This window comes from Pantherophis guttatus, chromosome 11 (genome assembly GCF_059756535.1).
Source record: "Pantherophis guttatus breed Tessera chromosome 11, ASM5975653v1, whole genome shotgun sequence".
Taxonomy (NCBI): Eukaryota; Metazoa; Chordata; class Lepidosauria; order Squamata; family Colubridae; genus Pantherophis; species Pantherophis guttatus.
In genome coordinates, this window is record NC_142073.1 from 2615464 (window position 1) to 2634264 (window position 18801).

At 39.2% G+C, this 18801-nt stretch overlaps 1 long non-coding RNA gene across 1 annotated transcript in view; it reads right to left on the minus strand.

The window, feature by feature from the left end:
• LOC117670982 (uncharacterized) overlaps positions 1-16645 on the minus strand; it is a 17861-nt gene extending 1216 nt beyond the window's left edge. Inside the window, exon 1 of the long non-coding RNA XR_004592739.3 lies at positions 16356-16645. This is a non-coding gene — a long non-coding RNA (uncharacterized LOC117670982). The remainder of the gene's footprint in view (positions 1-16355) is intronic.
• Positions 16646-18801: the final 2156 nt, after the last annotated feature.

Below are 18801 nucleotides of genomic sequence, written 5' to 3' on the forward strand. Positions count from 1 at the left end.
TTCAGAGATGATCTTGGCAACAGAGGAGCTGCTTGATGGATGTTTCGTGCTTTGCCCCCTGTGAATATTTGAATCCTGCGTTTGTTTCAGTTTCTCTTTCATTTCTGCAGCTCTATCCAACTCATTTCATCAAAGCTAATAAATGTACTTTTCCAAGAATGGCACTAAAAGTACACTCTGGGTGTACTTTTTTTTGCCAAATGTGGCAAAAATTAAGGTTTGCCATTAGCTCACCTCCAGGGAGTGAAATACCAAAATTGTCAATATTGCAGAATATACAGCCTCATGCTACATAATTAAGCTCCATTTCATGCTGAATAAACTAAATTATTAATGTATCTTAAATGGAAAACTATCTTTAGATAGATTTTTACTCCAAAAGCATTTAATTTGATAAAAAAAATCAGATTTAAATTAAAAAAATCTGATTTAAATTTTAAAAAACCCGATTTTTTAAATTAATTTTTTAAAAAATCCTTGATTTTTATTCATCCCGTTGGACATTATTACCAGCAGGCGTATCAACCAGGTTTATTGTCTGATTTCAAAATAAAGCTTAACATGTAAGAAAAGGGCATATCAAAATGGGATTCAATGAATTATGATCAGGATTATAACTCTACTTCTCCAGGAATTTCATTTCATACAGGTAGTTCTCAACTCACAACCGTAATTCGGACTCGGAGTTTCATCACTAATAATATGGTGATTAAATGTGTCGTGTCTGATTTTATGACCTTTTCGTTGCATTCGTTAAGCGAATCCAGCCTCCCCATTAATTTTGTTGGTTGGAAAACCCTTGAGAAACTTGTAAATGTCCATCACGTAACTCCGGGGATACAGCAACTGTCATAGAGATAAGACAGTTTTCTGCCTTATCTCTATGGCAACAACGACCTGAATTTTGATCATATGACTGCAAGTCATTTTTTTTTTAAAGCACCATTGCAAATTTGAATGGCTCTTAAATGAATGGTTATAAATCGAGGACTGGGCAACTTTAAGATTTGTGGACTTCAACTCCCAGAATTCCCCAGCCAGGCTTAAAGTTGCCAAGTTTTGGGGAACCCTGGATAATAGACCCTGGTTTATGTCCACAGACGTAGACTTTGCATGAGCAAATATAATGAAATATGGAACTGGTTTGTACAAAATAAAGTAGATTATAATAGAATCTAATTTGGGGGTTGTTTTTGAAGGTTGAGCAAAGGTATGTGTGGCCCAAGGCATTTCATGGACTATGTCTAACTGCTTCGGCAATTTTTTTTTTTTTTTGCTTTATGTTTTAAATACTCCCCAGTTTCTCTTGGGTTGAAATAGTTTCTCTCTTCGGTCCATGTAATATCTAAAGCTTTTGGACTCTCTCTGGCTGCAGACTGAGTGACCGCCTTCAGCGTCTCTCGGCTGGCAGAAAATGGATGGTTGAGCTCCAGGGAGTTCCTAGCACAGCTGTAAACTTTCAGAAGTGCTCAGTAACGGCTGAGAAACCTATACAGTGGTGCGTTCCGATTCACAATACTCCCTTTTCATTCCTCATCGCTAGGGGGGCCGGGGGAGGAAGGGGGGAGGAAGCCCCCTAGGATTCCCGCTGCAAGATTAGCTAGGCTGAAAAGTAAAGATGTTGATCTTGGTTGAATGTGCCTTAAGGAAAGGATGCTAGGTTCTTCAAGGGGGGAGGGGGGTTAAGAGAAGGTGGCGGGGTGCGTGTGTGTGTGTCTGAGCAGGTGTTTAGAGGCCATCTTTCTGAGCCCACAATTAGTACGATTGTTGTATGTTGTGCAGCTGGCCAGCTGTTGGCCCCAGTTCCACAGCTGGATCTTCGGCCAAAATGTCGTGCTCCATCAAGCTCTCTGGCATTCCTCGTTGGTAATTCAGCCGCGATGGCACTCCCACCTGCAGACTGAACACAACTGGTTGCCCAAAATGTAAATTCCACCCCAAGACCTAAACAACCCTATGCTTAGTTTCAATGCAATATGGAAAAATAAGGAAAAGAGGTCCCAAAGATGCTTTTCAAGGAAGGGTGAAAGGAAGGAAGGGAGGGAAGGAGGAAGGAAGGAAGGAAGGAAAAAAGAAAGGAAGGAAGGAAGGAAGGAAGGAAGGAAGGAAGGAAGGAAGGAAGGGTGAAAGCAAGGGAGGGAGGGAGGGAGGGAGGGAGGAAGGAAGGAAGGAAGGAAGGAAGGAAGGAAGGAAGGAAGGGAGGAAGGAAGGAAGGAAGGAAGGAGAACAGGAAGGGCAGGGAAGGTTGTCCATTGGAATTAGGCAACTAAAAATTCCAAAATGTAAAATGAATAGAAGTAGAAAATAAGGATATTGAAACTACAAGCAGTGGAGTGGACTTTATTTATTTTGACATGTTTGCAAGAGAGAGGATGTGGCTAGAGTGCCACACATGTGCTTATAGTGTCCTCCTTTGCGGATTCTCTGGTCAAGTGGCAGGGATGATGGTGATAATTGAGAAGGTGGAAGTCTGTCAGGCTCTCCCAAGCCCAACTTTCCTTTCTTAGACCTTTTTCTAAAGTTGATGTAGCGTCCCTTAACTTGCATAACAAATTAGTCTGTAGAATGCAGATATTCTTGGCTGCAAACCCTAATCTTCCCTCATGCTGAAAGCTGAAGATTTAAGTCAAATTCTGAAGAGGCCTGGTCATAACCCAGAGGTACCAAATGACTTTTCAGCCCTTTTGTTGTTTTTACTCAAAAGTCAGAGCTGGGTTGCAAACTCAGAAGAAAGTCTACAATTCCTTTCATTCTTCTAATATATACAGTGGAGAAGTTTGGCTGGGGAGGTTTTGTAACTTAAGAGACCTCCATCCACCCACCTTCAGAATTCTTGAACTGTGCACATATTAATATTCAGAGAGTTAAAAAGTGACTTTTTGCTGTGCCTGAGCTAAAATTGGCTTGCAGTTGGCGGGATCATCCAAGAAAAGTAGATTTTGATTCCCTGCCGAGGTACCTCATTTGAAACATTTCTCTATTAATCGTTCAAAGCAACTAACACTCTTAGCTTCTGAACAAAAACTACCACTGAAAATATCATACGTGCCACATCTGGTGACAGAGCTCCTCAGCTATATTTGAGAAAGGAAAGGAAAGGAAAGAAAGGAAAGAAAGGAAAGGAAAGGAAAGGAAAGGAAAGGAAAGGAAAGGAAGAGAGAAGATAGGGTGGGTGAGTGGGTGGGTGGGAGGGAGGGAAGGAAGGAAATAAAAAGAAAGAAAGAAAGAAGAAAGAAGAAAGAAGAAAGAAGAAAGAACGAAAGAAAGAAAGAAAGAAAAAGAAAGAAAGAAAGAAAGAAAGAAAGAAAGAAAGAAAGAAAGAAAGAAAGAAGGAAGGAAGGAAGGAAGGAAGGAAGGAGGGAAGGAAGGAAGAAAGGAAGGAAGATGGGTGGGAAGGGAAGGGAAAGAGAGGGAGGGAGTAAGTGAGGGAGGGAGGGAGGGAGGGAGGGAGGAAGGAAGGAAGGAAGGAAGGAAGGAAGGAAGGAAGGGAAGGGAAGGGAAAGGAAAGGAAAGGAAAGGAAAGGAAAGGAAAGGAAAGGAAAGGAAAAGAGAAAGAAGAAACTTTCTATTTATTTTCCCATCTCAGTTTTCAGTTGTACCATAGAGGATGAAAACAGAATAATTAAAACGCATAACAATAGAATAATATTTCACTGATTAAATATAAATGTCAGACACACAGGTTTTATTTTCATATCTGGCAACTATCTGGAATTAGGACATTTTAAAAAAATATTAACAGCAACATAAACAGAGGGATGAGTGAACTGAGATTTCTACAGAATTGAAGCAGCGCTTTGAAAAGGAAAGTGGAAAACGTGTTTCCTTGGGGGAAGGGCTGAACATTTCTTCTTTTCCTAAAAAAGAAAAAAAAAGGAAAGAAAGAAAGAAAAGAAAAACTTGCTTTCTTTCCAAAAGCTCATTCATTGCCAGGGAAACTGAAAAAGGAATGGTTGTATAATAGAGTGGCTTTGTTAGTAGCAATGTCACGGGAATTCACCAATCCCAAATTCTGAATAATAATTTTAAAAATACCATGGATTTTTTTTTTCCAAGGCAGCAGAAAAGCCACAAATATTTCATCGCCAGGCTGCTTGTCTCCCTGTTCCAGTATCTTTTGGTGGTATCAAATCTTTCCTCTCCCATAATAGTTTGACTTGTATCTCATTATGTCAGCAAGTTAAGTCCCATGGAGTCCAATTCGCTTCCAGGTGTCCATGTGGACAAACATTTCAACAGAAAGAGAATATTTGTAGCTCAGGATTGAATTCCATGGTCCTTGGTGCTCTCTGAGCTTCTTAGTTTTCTTGCAGATGTTTTATGACCCAACTAGATAACATCATAAAGGCAATGGGGTTTGTATAGAGGAGGAGGAGGACAATGACTGAGAGGTCCTTAGTGCTCTCTGAGGTTGGTTGTTTTCTTGCATACATATCATTATCCAAATAGGTAACATATTCAGTGATGATGAGTAAATAGGAGGTTTACTCCCTATTTATATAAAGTAGCTTGCTGTATATAAAGCCATAATAGCATCGTTCCCATACTTGATATTTGATTAGAGGTTGTACAAGAAAGGCCTTCAAAAGAGGGTCAGAAAAGAAGGAATGTTGCCAGGATTAGCCCCCTTGAGATATTATTTCCTTCTTGGAAATCAAACTTGGAAGATGCTTCTCCGGATTCTAAGACTATCAGTTTCTGGGAATGACTGGAAAACATTTTCCCAGTGGCCAGTGGTTTGGCCCCAATGTCACTGTATCCTATTTTACTAGCACTTCCAGTTGGTCCCCATCATAAAAACATGTTGCGAAAGAAGAATTTTACCAGTCTAGGAGGAGATGGCCTGGAACCCTCAGCACAAATACAACATCCTATGGCCTGCCCAAGAGGTAGCAATGGAAATGGATTTGTTTAAGACCTTGTGTAAGTTCAACAACTGACTCCTTTTCATTGTCCATGCTACAGCAGGGAACTGAGCCAGTTCTGATGTGGTGTCGACAGCTTTATGGCCCTCTTAGTATCTATTTTTGAAGAGCAACATTATCTCTATAATGTAAACAGCTCTTCCATCCTGGCCCTACGATTGTTGTTTGCCACCAAAAAAAGAGCTTCCTTCTAGTAGCTCTTGTGTTTGTGTAGTTGAATGGTGTTTGTGTGGTGAAGTCATGCGTTTAAAATTCAGTTTGTTCTGCCTTTTCCTCAATGAACGTAGAAGTGCCGATATAATAGAGACCCCAATGTTGATCCTCAACACGAGAAGTAAAGAAGAAAAACACATTTCTAGATGATAACTTTAACATGCAAATGCCGTGAGTTGTGTTCTAGGGTCAGACATTGTGTTGGAAGTATACAACCTCAGCATCCTTGCCATGACATCATTGACAGGTGTCAAGATTTTATTGAAGTTTGTTACAGACAACCCTCTTGCCTTCCGTTACATATTCAGAAGTTTCGTGTGATTTGGTTCTCCCTGAACAGTAACATTCCAGCTGAGAGTTGAGTGACCACCATGAGTGGAGAGCTAACATGCCATCACAAGCACGTCTCTTTAATATTTGTTTTCTATGCACAAAAGAGTTGCTGTAGTTGTTTGGTAAAACCACTTGACTCCGGTGGAGATCTTTGAATTGGGTTTTGAAGTGGGAGAGTGAAGAAAAAACATATTCTAACGATGTGTAAGAGCATTAAGTGTCTGGAACCCGCACTGCATATTGGATATTAATACAATTGAACGTGTCCAGAAATATTTCACAAGAACAGTCCTCCACTCCTCCGCTCGCAACAAAATACCTTATGCCACCAGATTTGAAATTCTGGCCCTGGAAAATTTAGAACTACGCAGCCTTCGGTATGACCTAAGCGTAGCTCATAAAATTATCTGCTACAATGTCCTACCTGTCAATGACTACTTCAGCTTCAACCACAACAGTACACGAGCACACAATAGATACAAACTTAAAGTGAACTGGTCCAAACTCGATTGCAGAAAATATGACTTCAGCAACAGAGTGGTCAATGCCTGGAATGCACTACCTGACTCTGTGGTTTCTTCCCCTGATCCCCATAGCTTTAATCTTAGACTGTCTACTGTTGACCTCACCCCATTTCTAAGAGGTCTGTAAGGGGCCATGCATAAGCGCACCAGTGTGCCTTCCATCCCTGTCCTAATGTTTCCTCTATTTGTATCTATTTTATGTATTCAATTCATGCTTATACTTACATATATTACCTAATATGTTCTTGACAAATAAAATAAATAAATGTTGACAATAAGGCCCAGTCAGAAAAAATGAAGAGATTTGAACGTGGGACCATTTGAAATAATTCAGTGGATCAGAAAATTCTCCTAGTTGTTCTATATAGATTGTACATTATAGAATAACAGAGTTGGAAGGGACCTTGGAGATCTTCTAGTCCAACCCCCTGCTCAACCCCTCATACCATTCTGGACAAATGTCTATCCAATCTCTTTTTGAACACCTCCAGTGTTGGAGAATTCACAACTCCTGGAGGCAAGTTGTTCCACTGGTTAATTGTTCTCACTGTCAGGAAATTTCTCCTTAGTTCTAGGTTGGTTCTCTCGTTGATTAGTTTTCACCCTACCCTTCCGGAGAATAGCTTGACTCCCTCTTCTTTGTGGCAGCCCCTGAGATACTGGAACACTGCTATCATGTCTCACCTAGTCCTTCTTTTCATTAGATTAGACATATGCCAGTTCTTGCAACCGTTCATCTTACAGTTTTTCCTACATTTTATGTGGATATTAGATTTAGCCTACATTTTTCTTTTCAATCAAAGTTTGCTACCGGGAGTCTTTTCCCCCCACCTTTTAATAAAAACTGCATTGACCTTGGAATTAAAGCTAATACAATCAACATACTACTAAATACCGTTGGGGAATTCCAAAGCGGAGCATAAAATCCCAGACCATTAAAGGATTAAAATTACTCGGCGCTGCAAAGAAGCACAAACATTGTGATTTCTGGCTGCATCTTTAAGGACCAAACATCCTCTTCTTTCTGGGCTCAATTTTCAGAGTGACACATTTAAACATTTGTGACAAGAAAACATGCATGGAACAATGGAGGTGAAGCGGTTTCTCGTGGAAAATTCGCTTCTATCTGCATTGTCTACCTCACTAACAGCTGTCTTCTTTGGAAATTGTAATGGGGTTTAAAATGCCTATGGAGATATTATAGGATATATGTTTTTAATATCCTAAATATCCTAAAAAGATTAAATATTTGATCATTCATATTATTACAGCAGCAAGAATTGTACTCGCACAAGCCTGGAGAATGTCCACTATACTGACAGATTGTGTAATAATCCGGAAAATTTTTGAGTGTGCAGAAATGGACAAATTTACTATAGAATTAAATAACAAGGAAGACTCGGAATACTATTCAACCTGGGAAAACTGGTATCAATGGATAGAAAATAAAAATAGGAAATATATAGATCAAAATAAGGCATAAATTGGGTTTACATATATTTGACCAAGAAGGAATATCTAAGAATATATGAATAGAGTTAAGATTTGTGTATTGTTAGAACGACGTTGAATTGTACAACTATCATGGACGTATTTTCGTTACAGATGTATTTGTATTAGTATTTTAATATTTTAAATTTTAATAAAGGTTTTTTGAAAATTAAAAATAAATAAATAAATAAAATGTCTGTGGAGATTCTCAGCCATCCAAGTCACGGTGCTTTTTCGAAAGGCAACTGGGCTTCTTTTGTTTGTTTGTTTGTTTGTTTTAAATACAAATAATAGAAACATATTACATATAGATCTAAATAAAAAGAAAGAAAAAAGAAAACAAAAACATAAATATTACAGTGCACCTCCCCCCCCGGAGACCATTCCCCCCCCCCTTATATTTCTTCTACAACAATGAAAAGATATACAATATATTTCAATTGTGCCCTTATCTCCTCCAAAACAACATATATTCTTGAGTAGGTTTATTCCCTTTGCCTTCCACCAACACTGATTTTATAAAATCCCCCCATATTTCATTATAATTGTTTACTTTGATCATCCCCTTTTTAAATTTAATTTCTGTTGTTAATTTATCATTTGTTGACATACTCCAAATTTCATTATACCGCTCATTCACTTTGAATATCCCAATTTCGTCCCCAATATTTAGCCATCACTAATCTAGCTAATCACTAATAACTAGACATTTTGCTTCTCATCCAAGAAACAACTTCTTACATTCTTCAGAACTGAAGAAACTTCTTGGATGAGAAACGAAACGTCTTCAAGAAAAAACAAAGGAAGTCCAGTTGCCTTTTGAAAAAGCTCCTCCGGGACAAGGTTTAAAACGGTTTTGTTGAGAAACAAGGAAAACCAGATCAAGACAGAGAACAGGAGGGAGGGAAGGAAGGAGGGAAGGAGGAAAGAGGAGGGAAGAAAAGAAAATAACAGTCAGAAAAGGCCAAGTTGCAATATTTGATTTGAAACTTGAAATTATGAGTTCTGTTGATGGATTTGAAACCCCCCCCACAGCATCCTAGATGGCTGAAAAATGCAAACAAATAAGCAATTAAAAAAGAACCCTTAAAATATATATTCTTCAACATTTGATATCGAAATTTATTTATTGATGGATTGATATCCCCATGTCACAGAAATGCAATTCCCTGATTGATAATTGATGATTAAAAACAAAGCTAAAATAACCCTCACACACAAAACCAGCCAGAAATCAATGACAACAAATGTACAGATGGAGAACATCAAAATATAATTTACCTCCCAGGATGATCTCATGTAACTTTCTGGTCCCAACCGTGAGGGGGGAAGGGGTTGGTGGGAACAGCCAGGTCCTCAGAGCTTTCCTGAAGGCAAACAAGGTCAGGACTAGTTGAAGCTGGGGAGGGGGGTTAGTGGATGGTCCACAGGGCAGAGGTCGCAACAGTAAAGGTATGCCCCCAAAGTCCCATCTAATGACCTTGTTTTAAGGAGGGTCCTGGGAGACTGTCCATTGTGTTGGATGTGTAGGAGAGGCAGAAGCAACAGAGTCAGGCAGGGCAATTGTGGTGTTGGCTCAACACCTGAAAATCCCACACAAGAGTTACATCAATGTAGATAAAGGTCCTGGTTCCATCAGAACTTCAGACATGTTTCTATCTGTATTAATGCTGCGAAGGCAGGTGACTTGGAGCAGTGTTTCCCAACCTTGGCCATTTTAAGAAGTATGGACTTCAACTCCCAGAACTCCCCAGCACCTCTCATGTTGCATCTCATCAAACCTCAAAAAATGGAGAAGAAGCCCTCTTAACTTCCATTTGAACGATCACCTCCCAATCCCCGTTCAATGTTTCTCAACCTTTAAGAGGTGTGGACTTCAACTCCCAGGCTTCACTCAAAAGATGCCTTGGGCACTCAACCAGCACTTCTTCAGAGTTGTTTTGAGCAGCTTTTTCCAAAGATCTTCTATATTTTCAACCATTGCAGATTGACATGGAAGGAGAAGACTACCAGAAAAAGTCAGCCGGTGAAAGTCAACTCTGTTTCATCCATGCAAGGAAGGCTGAGGTGGAACGGGGATGGGCCCATTCCATAGGTGACTCGGGGCGATAGGAAAACTCACACCCTGGTTCATGTAACAAGACAGGTGTGAAAGCGGGTTCCATTTGTTCCTCTTGTGATGGAGCCCAAGAGAAAGGTGTAAAATCCTCATGAGACCATTTGGCGCTCGGAGTGAACATGGCTCCTATGGGTCAGGCTAGAATCAACCTTGCAAGGAGAAGCATCTTTGTTTGGAGGGGAGTTTCTCTCTTGATAGGAAAAAAAAAAAGAGCAGAGGAGAAAAATATAATCCCTGATATTCGAAATGGATTAACACGGTTGGGCCTCCAACACTTGTTCTTGAGATGATTTGGCAGGAGGCGAAAGGGGGAGGCAGGTAGCGGACCTCTGCAAGCAGCCTTCCATCAAAGCAATATGGAAGTGTTTAAAAGAAAGGGGTGCCACTAAGGGAGGGAGGGTATTTGAGATCTGAACCTTTAAATTACAGCCATTCCTGGGCCTAACGATAAGTAAATAAACAGTTCACAGCTGCGTGGGCTAAACAGAGAAAAACATCCATCTTTGGAGGCGTGATTGCCCAGCGAGTAATTAAGTGTGAAATGTGAGCCCTCCATCATGTCAGCCGTGATACCACGGAGGGTGTTCAGTTGCAGAGCCCACCACCCCCCATCCCAGTCCAAATGTTAACCCTTTGGGAATCGGTGGACAGATTTGGGAGCATCTACTTCAAGAGGCAGCTCTTGAATCCCGTAAAGTCAAGATCTTTGAGCGTGGTAGGAAGGATTATTTTCATGCCAGACTTGGAAACGGTGTTTGGTTTGGTTCTGGAGCTTTGTATGTGCCATGTCAGACATCTTATTAACAGAGTTGGAAGGGATCTGGTAGGTCATCTAGTCCAACCCCCCTCCCAAAGCAGACCCTACACCATTTTTGACAGATGGCAGTCCAGTCTCTTCTTGAAAGCCTCCAGTGATGAAACTCCCACAATTTCTGAAGGCAACCCCTGTTCCATTGATTGATGCATGCAGGTTAGGGTTGGGACAGGTCGCCTTCAGAAGTTGTGGTGCTTCATCACTGGAGGTTTTTAAGAAGAGAGTGGACAGCTATTTGTCTGAAATGGCATAGAGTCTCCTGCCTGAGCAGGGGGTTGGACTAGAAGACCTCCAAGGTCCCTTCCAGCCAGGGGTGAAATCCAGCAGGTTCTGACAGGTTCTGGAGAACCAGTAGAATTTTGTAGAACCAGTAGAACCAGAAATTTTGAACAGTTTGGAGAACCGACAAATACCACCTCTGGCGGCCCCAGAGTGGGGTGGGAATGGAGATGTTGCAATATCCTTCCCCCAGAAGTGGGGAGGGAATGGGGATTTTGCAGTATCCTTCCTCTGGAGTGGAGTGGGAATGGAGATTTTGCAGTATCCTTCCTCTGCCACGCCCACCAAACCACGCCCACAGAACCGGTAGTAAAAAAAATTGGATTTCATCACCGCTTCCAGCTCTATTCTGATTTATAGGGTGACTTTGCAAGAACTCTGAGGATTGATATGATAATGGAAAACAGAGTTGGAACTTCACCCAAATGCTTGCAAATTCCCCAGCTTGTCTTAAGGACAACAATTTGTTTTGGCAAAGATTTTGAAGCAAATTATTGAAGTTGTGTTAACAAGGACCAAGGATATTGTGTGCAAATTCCAGAGATTTAGAAATGGTTGCATTGCAATGTAGTACAGGGTAGCCCTCAACCTACAACCACAATTTAAACCAAACCCACTGTTGCTAAGTGAGACATCGGTTAAGTGAATTTTGCTTCGTTCTCCTTCACTTCAAAGGAGCCCAAACAAGACACGCTCACTTCAAAATAGGATTTTATCCTTTTATTGACATTATATCTGGCCTGTTAAAAGTGCCAGTCAATTCTCTCTGATTTCAGGAAAACCTACATTCAAGAAACGGGTGCTTAAAATTACAATCGGGGTACTTTAAAAGCAAAAAGCTACCATAACCTAACCGAAATTAAACATGGATCAAATCAAAAATAATTCTAGTCTGAGGTGATATACATGTACCCTCTATTTTTTATTTATTTTTTACAATTTTTACAAGACCCGTAGAGTTCCCAGACTAACAGTGAAAGTTATGGGAGCTTAAGTAGTTTATTGTAATGGCAATAAATCTGTTTAATAAATAAACAATGAGTGTTATTTTTTCCAGAGGTCCTTATAATGCTGGTTTTGTCCAGTGTAATCATGGAAGTAGGAAATCAAATGAAATTTCTGAATAATGTAGCTTTGCTTTTTGAAGATAATACATACAATATAAGGATTTCAAGAAAACTATTTACTTTATCAATATAGTAGAAAGTTATAGTAATAATTTTTATTTTTTTCATTATCGTTGTTCCTTTTCACCTACTTACTAAACATGGATGGTCTGTATGAACTGTTTCGTCCTTCCTTCCTTCCTTCCTTCCTTCCTTCCTTCCTTCCTTCTTTCCTTCCTTCCTTCCCTCCCTCCCTCCCTCCTTTCTTTCTTTCTTTCTCACATTAAATATTAAAGGATAAATATTCCCATAAAAAGATACATGTAGTGGGAAAAATGTAGTGAAGTATTCTTAATTTTCAAAATTAAATGACGAAGCCGGGTGATAGTGTTAACTGTTTTTGGCACTAACAAACAGCCTTTCAACCATAGGAATCAATCATCCAATCCAATAAAGATTAGATAAATCAGCAACGAACGACTCACTTAACCCAGTCAGGAATCTGTCCGAATCAATGGAAAAATAAAATCTTGACCTGTGTGCAATGTAGAAATGGCTTAAGAATAACCATCTTAAGTTTCTTTTCGTTTGCCATACTATTTCAACTTTGAACATTTTATAGGAGGCTCCCGATCACTGAACAACTAAAGTCCCAGAGGTTCTTTTTCAGGAGGCAACTGGACTTTCTTGTTTTTCTGTTTTGAAGATGTTTCACTTCTCATCCAAGAAGCTTCTTCAGCTCTGATGGGATAGTGGGGAAGGGAACCTTCTGTCAGAGCAGAAGAAGCTTCTTGGATGAGGAGTGAAACATCTTCAAAAAAGAAAAACAAGGAAGTCCAGTTGCCTCCTGAAAAAACACCTTTGAGACAACCATGAATAGAATAGAATAGAATAGAATAGAATAGAATAGAATAGAATAGAATAAAGAATAGAATAGAATAGAATAGAATAGAATAGAATAGAATAGAATAGAATAGAATAGAATAGAATAGAATAGAATAGAATAGAATTCTTTATTTACCAAGTGTGATTGGACACACAAGGAATTTGTCTTTGGTGCATACGCTCTCAGTGTACATAAGGAGAATAAAATATATTCATCAAGAATAAAAAGATACAACACTTAGTGATAGTCAAGGTTACTAATAAGCTATCAAATCGTACTAGGAAACAAATAAAAACAATATAAATTGAAAAATACAAGCAACATGGTTATAGTAGTGAGTGGGAAGAGATAGATACTTGTAAGTATGACCTGGATGATGGACTTTGAACAACTATAGCAGTCAAAAACAGTCAGGGCACTTTGTTGAAATGTTGAAGAGATTCGTGTTTCAATTAATGGGAGTTTTAAACAGCTATTCGGTGGCGATAAGGTCAAAGCTGCATTATGGACGGTAATGTTCTCAAGATCTTTCTTATTTATTTATTTATTTATTTAATTTATTTATCAACAAGTACAAGGAAACAAGTAACAGTATAGACATAGACATGGACACATGAAAAAAATTGGCACAAATAAAAGGATATAAATAGGCAAAACATATCCATAAACACATAGAATGATTACATATAAATGGGGACAGTAGGACAGGGACGGAAGGCACGCTGGTGCCCTTATGCATGCCCCCTTAGGGACCTCTTAAGAAACATGAAAGGTCCACGGAAGACAGTTTAAGGTAAAAGGTATGGAAGTTAAAGAGACTAACAACAAGATCAGGTAGAGTGTTTCAGACATTTGCTACTCTATTGCAGAAGTCATATTTCCTACAATCAAAATTAGAGCGATTTACATTGAGTTTGAATCTATTGGTAGCCCTTGTGTTATTACAGTTGAAATTAAAGTACTCATTTACAGGTAGGACGTTTTGGTAAATAATTTTATGAACTAAGCATAGGTCAGAACGTAGACGGCATAGTTCGAGACTATCCAGACCTAAAATTTCAAGCCTGGTGGGATAGGGAATTTTATTTTGAGCAGAAGATTTGAGTACTCTTCTAGTAAAATATCTCTGGACCCTCTCTAATGGATTGATGTCTGAAATACAGTGAGGGTTCTTAAAAGGTTTTTCCAAGTTTGTAGTTCAGAAGCCGCAACCGCCCCCTGATGGACCAAGTTGAAATTTCTCCTCAAATCCTGACGCAGCAGCTTTCCCCCGATAAAGATCTCAGCCCCAAACTCCAAATGCTTTAAAACAGATTTACAAAGCTAGAGTTTATCAGGAAGAATAACAAAATGGTGAAGTGGAGGCTTGATAAATATTTGGGCTTCTCGGTGGCATGCCTGCCCTTCGAAAGAAGGTGGCTTCTGAATTTCAGCAAGAGTAGAATTATGGTTGAACATTGTGGTTCAGGAAGATTGATCTGAAAAGCCATCCAGGCTCATTGAGAGAGGGTATTTTCGCACTTCCCGAAGATGAGAATGCTGACAAGGCGTGGATCCTTCCTCACCCTTCTCTTTAATTTTCTCCAACCCCGTGTTTAGTCTTTCACCCAAAAGGCCTATTTAAAAAGGAGCAATGTCTGTCTTTCCATCTAAATCAAGGCTTGTTCCATTCCAGTGGAAGAAGAAACGTTTGAAGGCCATCAGGCCCATGGCGTAATGCAACCACCGGAGAAAAACAAACTTATAGGAAAGATATTTTTTTAGGTGCTGCATTGCATTACACTGGGACACAAAGTCAAACAGAGGGCAAAGAAAAGAAGGTTATAGCAGAATTAATGCAGAACTTGCCCAGTTGAATAATTACGAAAACAATTGAATAAAGGAGACAAGCAAAAAACTTGATCAGGATCCAGCTTGCTAAATGGCCGTCCGTGAAATTCTGTGGCTTGAGATCCAACCTTTGCCAAAATTCTTCTGATATGATGTGTGAGCTGGAATCGGATGCTTTTCCTTTTGGGTTTCAATTTGGGGGCCTTTTATCGAAATAACCCTTCCTATTTATTTGGCTATCGCATTCCTAAAACCAGAGTCAGAAACATTGCTCCCCAGTCCTATTTTTGTCTAAGGAAGGATGTCTAGTCTACTCTACTTAGGTCACCCTTCTTCCATACGCTCTCAATCCCACCCGGGTTTTCAGACAGAAAGTCCTTTTCCATGTGGGCGGCAGAAAACATTTGTATATGAGTTAGAGCTGTCATAGATCTAATAGAATTTTTTCGAAGAGAATTAATTGTGTTTCAATCCAACCAGGGAATTTAATGAGCTATAATTAACAGATTCTATTGACTGCAGAGGGACTTAAATAGCACTTTTCTCCTTTCCTTTCCTTTCCTTTCCTTTCCTTTCCTTTCCTTTCCTTTCCTTTCCTTTCCTTTCCTTTCCTTTCCTCATTTCCTATATTTTCCCTTTCTTTCTCTATCCATTTTCCTTTCCTTTCCTTTTTTTCTTTCCCTTTCTTTCTCTTTCCTTTCTCCTTTCCTTTCCCCTTCCCTTCTTCTTCTTTCCTCTTTTCCTATATTTTCCCTTTTTTCTCTATCCATTTTCCTTTCCTTTCCTTTCCTTTCCTTTCCTTTCCTTTCCTTTCCTTTCCTTTCCTTTCCTTTCCTTTCCTTTCATTGTGATTTTTGAATTTTTAAAATGCCTCATTTTCCAGAATTGGAGACCTATTTTTGACACCGACTCATCTGTTACAAGAAGAAACCATTTTAGATATTCAGTAAGGCAGCTAATCGTTTTTGAAAATGATTTCTCTTCAGTTTGCAGATTTAAAAAACATCACAACGCTTTTCTTCTTTCTTTCCCTATTTGTAGGCCAAGACTACAATCTAGATTTCTTTCTGCGGGTTATTATATTGTTAATGTACATCTTACATATTAAAATCTGCTTCTACAGCCAATATATATTTCTACATTTTTGTATTTACCCAGTTTTATTGGGTTACTCATAAAATATTCACGACCTGTACTTAAATTAGCAATAAAGGAGTAAAATAACCACCCCACATTGAACACATTTCTTAGAAATTATTGAAAAAGGTACCGCTGTCAAAATATGATTATGAAAGGACTCACTGTGCTAGTTGAAAAAGACAAATGAAGGGGAAAACATTGCATGCGGGAAAAATGAAATGAAACACAGTTCACTTTTATAAAAAATGATCTCTCTTGAAGTTTCCTCTCCCTCCCCTTGGTAAAATTTGTATTGTTTACCTACTAACCGAGCAGATAGTTACTGACCGGCAAAGATGCTAAAAATTTTGCATAGGTAAATAAACCCATTTATTATGAGGCATAAAATCTGAAGAGAGGAACAAAACAGGGAGGAAGTTTTGCAAAGAGAAGCAGAATTATGTTCCGGAATAAAGATATCAGAAAAGTAAAATTTAAAAAATAAACAGAGTGCAGACTTGGAAAGGACTCGTGTGTAACTGCAAGCAATATTTCTGAGATCAGAACGCACCAAGGTTGCTTCAAAAGGGCTGCAAGCTTATTAAAAACGGGAAATCTTAGAAGTTCCCTCATGAAAGATATTTTAGCCTTGGGAAGGAGAAGACGGGACGTGAAAGACAGGCAGAAAAAAAGGAAGAAAGATAAAGATATAATACCTAGTGATTGAAGGGCTTACTTTTCTCCAAGGAAAGCTGTTTTGCTCTGCCTGGTCTTCTTTTCCTTAAGACAGGAAAGGAAGTGTGGTCTCCAACACAGCTTCAGAAATAGCTCATCAGGAAGTTGGCAACAACTCCAACTAAACAATCCTTGAAGGAAACACAACAAATGCGCAGTGTTCCTTATTTTCCTAACGTCGGTTTGGAATAGAGAACTGGACCGAAAATATGAAAGAAATGGATCACAAATCTACTGGACCTGTCAGTGGAAGAGAAGGATCTCTTTTTCTCTTCCCCCCACTCCCTGGTCCCCAAAGGCCATCAAAATTAAATGCAACTACATTTCATATATGAAACCCCCAAACAAAACAAAAACGCGAAAGCAATTTTCCATGGCTTTAAAACCCACCAATGTTCCTAAAACATTTACACAGTAATTCAAAATTGGCTTGTTCACCCAGAAAGTTAGACAGGAATATTTTCTCCAAGAGACAGAGTTATGGCGTTTTTAATGTTGTTGTTTTTTCCTATGGATTTTTGTTTCGTAGTAATATGAGGGTAGGGCTGTATCCATGTAAACAACTGTATTTTATAAGGAAATATATTATATTGAAGCATTACATCAGAAATTAGATCCCCCCCCCAGATCTACTTGCTTCCTCACGCTGTACAATCTCTGGTCCTTCTTTCTTCGGGCGAATGATCAATATTGTGGTCCATTTTGACAATAACTGCTATTGTTCAATGTTCTCTTTTGACCATAATTAGGGCAAAGCGGTTAAAGGATTTTGAAGGAGCCATTTCTACATTGCACTGTGATTTTCTGCAAGCTTCAACCGATAGAGAAAAATATTAAGACCGAAAGGACACATGATGGATGCCATTCTGTTTCTAATTGGACCAGCGGATGACAAATCCACGATGTGTTTTGAAAAGGTGTGACTGTGGGTTTATTTTAACTACTTGAAACTTGGCTAAAGGTTGTCAAAAAATGCTAGGGGACAAAGCTCACTTTTTAAATCCTTTCTTTAAACCAAAGGCAAATCTTTGTTTATTTTAAATTTATTCCCAAGGTCACCAGAGAGCCGCTGTCACAAAGAAACACTGTCTAGAAACATAGGCAGACTCATCCACATTTTTGAAAACAATACAGAATTTGAGGGGCGGGGAAAGAAGTTTGGGCTTTTGAAAACCTTTACATAGAGACAGGCAAACAATCTTGGGGACAAAATGTAATATTCACCTTTTATATTACTGTGCAGTTGCCTAAATGTTTACCTAAAACATTCACAATATCAAATACGTTTGCGAGAAAGATTCTCGTCATATATGTTCATTAACTTTCTATTGGGACAAATTATTTGCAAAAGTTCAAGTCAAAGAGCATGCTGGAGAAAAACACTACCAAATACTTGCACAGTTTTTCTTCTACTCAGTCAAGTCTGATTCTCGGGGAAGTTCCTGCAGTTTTCTTGGTGAGGTTTTTCAGAAGTGGTTTGCCATTGTCCCCTTCCTAGGGCTGAGAAAGAGGGACTGGCCCAAGATCACCAAGCTAGCTTCGTGTCTAAGCAGGACAGGAATTCATGTCTATGGAGATTCTCAGTCATCCAGGTCATGGTTGTTCCATAGATGCTTTTGGGATAACTGGACTTTCTTGTTTTGCTTGAAGACATTTTGCTTTTCATCCAAGAAGCTTCTTTAGTTCTGAAGAAGCTGAAGATTGAAGCTTCTTCGGAACTGAAGAAGCTTCTTGGAAGAGAAGCGAAACATTCTCAAGCAAAACAAGAATGTCCAGTTGCCTTTTGAAAGAAGTCCCTGTCCTTTGGGACAGGAACTCATGTTCTCCCAGGTTCAACCTGATACTTCCTCCACCACCACAACTTCCTCGTTCTCTCACAGTTTATGCAGGTCTAGCATAACTCACCATGGACAACTCACCGTGGGACAATTCAATGCTGTATTAATCCTCTCATTCAGGTACTTTTATTACAGGTGACCACGTTTTCGTTGAAATTATTGTAACTCTTGTATTTCTGGAGAGACTTCCTTTATTTTATTTATTTTGGCACCTGATCAAGCTTTTTTAATTTTTGCATTTGTGGAATTGTCCTGCAGCGAGTTGGCTGTGACAAATTGTCCCATTCTGACTCTTATGCTATTCAGTTTGATAAAATGCATTAGGCAGTTTCTGAGCAAATTTGAAAGCTTCACCAGCCCATCCCTCACCACTCAATTCTTCCTCCTGTCCATCTCCCATCACTTGCATTTCACAGGTCAACCTGTCTCCTTCTTAAATCCATCCTAGTTGCCTGGGAAGACAAAAAAAGTGTCTGTAAAAAAAAGAAAAGAAAAAAGGGGAATTATTTGTATAGGCAGCAAACAAATCCATAATTGCGCAAACTGAACCAAAATAATAATAATGAATGGCCCCATTCCTTGGGTTTAT